We start from the raw sequence: 7882 nt of genomic DNA, 5'->3' as shown, positions 1-7882 counted from the left end.
AACAGTGAAGTAGTTTATGTAAATGCTTAAAGTTCCAATAAAACCAAGTAGTTCAGGACAATGTGAAAAGTTCCAATGAAACCAAACAATGAGGAAATTCAGGGAAATGCGCAAAGTTCCAATAAAACCAAACAGTGAAGTAGTTCAGGACAATGCGAAAAGTTCCAATGAAACCAAACAATGAAGTAATTCAGGGAAATGCGCAAAGTTCCAATAAAACCAAACTGTGAAGTAGTTCAGGAAAAAGCTAAAAGTTCCAAAAACAGTCAAACTGAAGTAGTTCAGGAAAATGCAAAAAGTTCCAATGAAACCAAACTGTGAAGTAGTTCAGGAAAAAGCTAAAAGTTCCAAAAACAGTCAAACTGAAGTAGTTCAGGAAAATGCAAAAAGTTCCAATAAAACCAAACTGTGTAGTTCAGGAAAAAGCTAAAAGTTCCAAAAACAGTCAAACTGAAGTAGTTCAGGAAAATGCAAAAAGTTCCAATAAAACCAAACTGTGAAGTAGTTCAGGAAAAAGCTAAAAGTTCCAAAAACAGTCAAACTGAAGTAGTTCAGGAAAATGCAAAAAGTTCCAATGAAACCAAACTGTGAAGTAGTTCAGGAAAAAGCTAAAAGTTCCAAAAACAGTCAAACTGAAGTAGTTCAGGAAAATGCAAAAAGTTCCAATGAAACCAAACTGTGAAGTAGTTCAGGAAAAAGCTAAAAGTTCCAAAAACAGTCAAACTGAAGTAGTTCAGGAAAATGCAAAAAGTTCCAATAAAACCAAACTGTGAAGTAGTTCAGGAAAAAGCTAAAAGTTCCAAAAACAGTCAAACTGAAGTAGTTCAGGAAAATGCAAAAAGTTCCAATAAAACCAAACTGTGAAGTAGTTCAGGAAAAAGCTAAAAGTTCCAAAAACAGTCAAACTGAAGTAGTTCAGGAAAATGCAAAAAGTTCCAATGAAACCAAACTGTGAAGTAGTTCAGGAAAAAGCTAAAAGTTCCAATACAGTCAAAATGAAGTAGTTCAGGAAAATGCAAAAAGTTCCAATGAAACCAAACTGTGAAGTAGTTCAGGAAAATGCGAAAAGTTTCAATGAAACCCAACAGTGAAGTAGTTCTCCAAAGGTTTTCTTTTTTCCCATCTTTTAAGCTTTATGTAAAAATCCTACTCACAGTTTTACAGTCGACGGTTCCTTGGTCGAAACCGCTTTTTTCCGTGCATCCTTCGTCCAGCCCCGAGGCGAGTTTGCGAATGGGGTGTTAATTTGTGGTTGGCGTAAAAATAAAACGTCACCTGACTTTGTTAGCTGGGCGGTGATGAAAACTCCCTGAAAGCATTTTCTTTTATAGCACGTTTGGAAATGCCCATTTAACTGCCAGAGTGGAACAAGAGCCAGTACAGTACATTGATCATTGTTCATCTTGGCTGAAATGAAATCAGTGCCGTTTTTAAAGTACCTTAAAAGATTTGCTTTCTATTTTTTATCTGAATTGCTTCTTTTGGAGTTTCTCTTCATCTTTAGTGATAACTGTATTTGTTATACCTGAGTGCTTTAAAAAATCGAGTAATTCTACATCCAAGGGGGGTTATTATTATTTGCTAAGCTACAACCCTAGTTGGAAAAGCAGGATGCTATAAGTCCAAGGGCTCCAACAGGGAAAATAGCCCAGTGAGGAAAGGAAACAAGGATAAATAACATATTTTAAGAACAGTTAACATTAAAATGAATATTTCCTATGTAAACTATGAAAACTTTAACATAGTTGGCTTAGTGATTTTCCCTAGAATTGCATAGGGGTAATATTGATCTTAAGAAATTATTTCGTTTTAGTATGGGTGTTGGGTTAACGCATAATTCATCAACCCATTCCTATTTCTCACCTGTATTTTAAAGGGTAATTGAATGAAACTCATAATCATTCAATTACTCTTTAAAATAAAGGTGAAGAATAGGAATGATTTTATTAAAAAAAAAATAATAATAATAAGAGGCACAGACCATCACGTGAGGCCAAAAGAGATTCACTTAACTGAGTTAGCAAAGATTCATTTAAAAGTAGCAAAATCACACAACTTTCTTGGCTAATATTGTACTTAAAGGGAAAATTAGCTTTCTTGACTTTATTACTAATTATACAATAAGGTCATATTATGAAGATATAGTAAAAAAAAAAAAAACAATCAAAATAGCCTATTTGATATATCCCAAAGAATGGTTTAAAACGATTTTTTTTTTTTCATTTTCATTTATAAAAAGAATAACTAATATTATTCTTAGTCGTTTCATTACCATTACCTTCTCCACCCAAGCTAGGATCATGGAGAGCCAGGTAATGGCTGCTGATGACTCAGTAGGTATACCTGTAGGCTTCCTCAAATCCCTTATCCTTAGCTCTCAGGGATGGTGAGGTTGCGGGCACTAAAGGAACTAACGAGTTTGAGCTCGACTTCAACCTCAATCTGGCGATCACCAGGTAGGGACGTTACCAGTAGGACACCATGATCTTCTTATTTCGTTTAAAGGTTTAAAGGCCACTCATGAATGGCAAGGGCAAGGGACAGTGACATTTCCCTATCGAGCAGGACAATGCCCTAGAGACTGACCATATACACATATGATCAGAGCCCAAGCTTCCTCTCCTCCCAAGCTAGGGCCAATGACGGCCAGGCAATGGCTGCTGATGACTCAGCAGATAGACCTATAGGCTCCCCCAAACCCCCATGCCATTATGTTTGCTTGTTATCAGAATATTATTATTATGATGATGATGATGATGATGATGATGATGGTTATTATTATTATTATTATTATTATTGATCAATCATCACCATATTTCAAATAAAAATGAAAAGGGAATATTTTGTTTTTATTTGTAAAACAAAAATTAACTACTGTGTTATTAACTATTTTAGCAGAGTCCAGATCTGCTAAAGTGTTAATACATTCCGGTGAAACTCATTTATTTATAAATGAACCAATTTCCAATGGTTGAAAGCAGGTCATGCTGAATGCGTTCCAGTTATGTACGATTTAAAGTGGATATAACGTAATTTCTTGGCTGCAAAACTACGAATATAAACGCCAAGTTGTCTTATTTCTCTTCCTCTTGTTATTTCAAGTTTCTATAGGTTATATATGAAAGAATCTCTTAGGCTTATTACTGTTCTTAAAACGTTTTATATCGCTCATTACTTCTCTTGTAGTTTGTTTATTTCCTTATTTCCATTCCCCTGTGGGATATGTTTTGACGTTGGAGCATTTGGGCTTATAGCATCCTGCTTTTCAAACTAGGGTTGTAGCTTAGCTAGTAATAATAATAATAATAATAATAATAATAATAATAATAATGATGATGATGTTGATGATGATGATGATAATAATAGTATAATAATAATCATGATGATGAGAATAATAATAATAATAATAATAATAATAATAATAATAATAATAATAAGAGTAATAATAAGAATGATAATAATAATAATAATAGTTATTATTATTATTATTATTATTATTATAATAATAATAATAATAATAATAATAATAATAATAATAATAATAATAAAAGACATTAAAGATATTTGCTGTCTTCTACTCCACGGCAAATTGTAGTAGCAATATTGCGGCCATTTACGTCGACACGAGTTCGCCCGCGTCTGAACAAGGCAACGCCTACTTATAAGGATGCCAGGGTTTAGAAAGAGTTCTTTGTGTGTCGCCTTTAATTGATTACCTATGAGACAAGTGACTTGGGATCGCTTGTAAAGATTGTGATCACAAACGCATTGCAGACACCGAGGGAATTACTAATCAGTTGGTAAATCGGTTTTTGTCTCAAAGAGCTTACCGAATAGCGACAATTGCTGGCGTTATCTCTGGTGTGCTTCTGTTCGTAATTCGTATCTGCCAGTAAGTTGGTATGTGATGGCTTTCCTAATTTTCTTAATCATGAAGGAGTAGTATGTATGTGTATATATGTATGTATGTATGTATATATATATATATATATATATATATATATATATATATATATATAAAATTATATGTGTGTGTATATATATACATATATACATATATATGTATATATATATTTATATATATGTGTGTGTGTATACATGCGTCTTTGCGCCAGTCTTTATGTGTGTACGTGAATGCATTCGTGTAAAGTATGCCTACTTCATATACTACAATTTGTGAATAAAATTAGAGATTGTGAAAGACCAGTATTAGGGACCATAACTGACGTAGGCATGGTTCTTGCGAAGTTATTAGATGACGAATCCCATCAAAGAACTAGAAATACTGCTGAGAGAGAGAGAGAGAGAGAGAGAGAGAGAGAGAGAGAGAGAGGAGGAGAGAGAGAGAGAGAGAGAGAGAGAGATTAGTAAGGATTTAAGACTGAAAGATTAGTAAGGAATTATGAATGCGAATGAAGAATAGGGAATAATAAGAAAGAAATGCACAAGAGGAATTTCCACAGCAGTGAATAGACAAGAGAGAGAGAGAGAGAGAGAGAGAGAGAGAGAGAGAGAGAGAGAGAGAGAGAGAGAGAGAGAGAGAGAGAGAGAGAGAGACAGAGAGACCGCGTTATGTTTGCGAATTGTCGGAAAATAAGAGACAAAGATTACGTCATCGCAAATGATACGGTGACTAAATTTAGACTAAAAATGCAGAGTATTTAGAAATTTATGCTTTGGTTAGAAAACCGTGCCTAACATTTCAACGTTTTATGAGAGTTTCTGTGATTTTAATTTCTATCTGTCCGAGATTTTTATCTCTTAATTCATTTTTCATCTCTTAGAATTAATATGTAATTTTTTAACGCTTATATTTTTAATGTTATATTTTTCCCTCCGAAATTTATTCGGGCCATCTCCGTAATAGTTGAAATTGACTTATTATTATTATTATTATTATTATTATTATTATTATTATTATTATTATTATTACTACTTACTAAGTCCCAACCCTAGTTGGAAAAGCAGGATGCTATATGCCCAGGTGCCCCAACAGGGAAAATAGCCCAGCGAGGAAAGGAAGGTGAAGAAGAATTGTTTGGTAATCTCAGTGTTGTCAGGTGTATGAGGACAGAGGACAATTTGTAAAGAATAGGCCAGACTATTCGGTGTATGTGTTGTTAAAAGGGTAAATGAACCGTAACCAGAGAGAAGAATCCAATGTAGTGCTTTTCTGGCCAGACAATGGCTCCATAACTCTCTAGCGGTAGTATCTCAAAGGGTGGCTGGTGTCCTAGCTAACCTGCTACCTATAATAGAGTGGTGAATCTCCTCCTTTTTAACTATAATCCAAATAGGGTTGCATCCTGTATAGCAATAATAAAAGTAGTACTTATATTTTCTTATAGCAAGAGTGCCAGAACAAAATATCTAAGGTAGTAGCCAAATAAAAACAATAACGAAGTAAAGAAATTCTCGGAATGAAGAAATAAAACGATGAAAACAATAGTAACATATATATATAGAGAGAGAGAGAGAGAGAGAGAGAGAGAGAGAGAGAGAGAGAGAGTGAGAGAGAGAGAGAGGAGAGAGAGAGAGAGGAGAGAGAGAGAGAGAAAAAAGTTGTCTGCGAATTAGTCGAAAAATGAGCGATAATGAACTCGTTATCTCATATAGCAAGGTGAATAAATTTGGATTAAAAATGTTTCTAACTGTGATTGGCATTTGTCAAAAAAAAATATTCCTTCAGCCAGTCGAAAAATAAAAAGGAAATTCTTTGGAATATAATGAACAGGATTTATTTTTATTTACTGTGACTTGGGTTCCATTAAACCAGCAAGTTATAAACATTTTGAAAATGAACATTTTTTTTTTCTTGAAGTCGCTGGCGCCTTTTGGCCATTAACTTGTTTATTTTTATTTTTATTTTTTTTTTTTGCACACAAGCAGATCAACTGCATTCTTATACATTATCTCAGAAGTGCCATTAAAGTAGGCTTTCTAAAATATTTAGCACACTGCTGTCTAGCTGCGCGCTAAATACTTTTATTAAGATAATTCCAATTTAAGCAAGTGCAATTAAGTAGCTTTTCTTGAATATTTTAGCACACTGCAGTCTAGCTGCGCTTCCAGTCTTTTTTTTATCAAGATCATTTTAAGTTAGGCCAAGATTATTATTATTATTATTATTATTATTATTATTATTATTATTATTATTATTATTTAGAAGCAAAGACATGTGTTAGCCCTGAACCAAGATTAGTGGTATCTTCCAATTTAAGAGCCAAGATTATTATTATTATTATTATTATTATTATTATTATTATTATTATTATTATTATTATTATTCAGAAGCAAAGACAGGTGTTTGCCTTGAGCTAAGATTAGCAAAGGTACAAAAGTGGTATCTTCCAATTTAAGTCAAGAATATTATTATTATTATTATTATTATTATTATTATTATTATTATATTATTATTATTATTGTTATTGTTATTTAGAAGCTAAGACAGGTGTTTGTCTGGAGTCAAGATTAGCAGTGCTACAAAAGGGGTATCTTCCAATTCAAGTCAAGATTATTATTATTATTATTATTATTATTATTATTATTATTATTATTATTATTATTATTATTATTATTATTATCAGTACCTGCCCAATTTTGCAACCTCTTAAGGCTAACTGGTGTAAACGATGAGTGTAGTATTAAGGAAAACACGTCTGAAAAAGGCCAATGTACTGGAATTTACCAGAACAATTTTCGCGTGCATAGTCTTACGCCACTGAGTAAAAGTACGGTGTATAGTAAAATAGATTCAAACTCTCAGTTCGGTTCAAACCGTTGTTTATGGGTTATTTGGCTACCCACTTTTAGACGCAAATATTCAAGACTTTCAGCTGTTAAAAAGCATGTAATTATAAGCATCGTATAAGAAAAATGTCCCCCTCTCTCTCTCTCTCTCTCTCTCTCTCTCTCTCTCTCTCATCTCTCTCTCTCTCTCTCTCTCTCTCTCTCTCTCACAGCGAAAGTAGTGCTGTCAGTACACTTCATGCTGTTCGCTATAGGCATGTTAAAGGTCTTTGTAGCCATTTACATGACCCTAGTTGCTGGTGTGCCTTATTCTATCTTACTGGCTAACCTCTTAATGGTTAGTCCGGACCCAGTGTGTGGCCCATATTGCCCAAATTCCTTATTATTATCATTTGCTAAGCTACAACCCTGGTTGAAAAAGCAGGATGCTATAAGCCCAGGGGCTTCAACAGGGAAAATACCCCAGAGAGGAAAGGAAACAAGGAGAAATAAAATATTTCATGAACAGTAACAACGTTAAATACAATATTTCATACATAAATTATAAAAACTTTAACAGAACAAGAGGAAGAGAAATAAGATAGAATAGTGTTCCTGTGTGTACCCTCAAACAAAAGAACTCTAACCCAAGATAGTGGAAGACCATGGTATAGAGGCTATGGCACTACCCAACACTAGAGAAGAATGGTTTGATTTTGAGAGTGTCCTTCTCCTAGAAGAGCTGCTTACTATAGCTAAAGAGCCCGCTCTACCCTTACCAAATCTCTCTCTCTCTCTCTCTCTCTCTCTCTCTCTCTCTCTCTCTCTCTCCTCGTCTCTCTCTCTCTCTCTACTGAAGTACTATGCCACCTTTCTCGATTCCTCATTAGACTTTAACCGGGCGGTGGATTAATTATATCAGCGACCAAGTGATGTAATTTACGACGGCAATAATTTCATTTTATGGTCGTCTGCTCGTCAGTAATTGATAAAGGACTCTAGGATGCATGTCGTTGAAGGCAATGCTGTAGGTTGATTGACACAATACATCCGTTTTAGGTCGGATATCAACTCATGACAACATTATTATTATATTATTATTATTATTATTATTATTATTATTATTATTATTAATTGCTAAGCTACAACCCTA

The sequence above is a fragment of the Palaemon carinicauda genome, chromosome 39 (assembly GCF_036898095.1).
Source record: "Palaemon carinicauda isolate YSFRI2023 chromosome 39, ASM3689809v2, whole genome shotgun sequence".
Classification (NCBI taxonomy): Eukaryota; Metazoa; Arthropoda; class Malacostraca; order Decapoda; family Palaemonidae; genus Palaemon; species Palaemon carinicauda.
Note: the sequence above shows the minus strand (reverse complement) of the source record.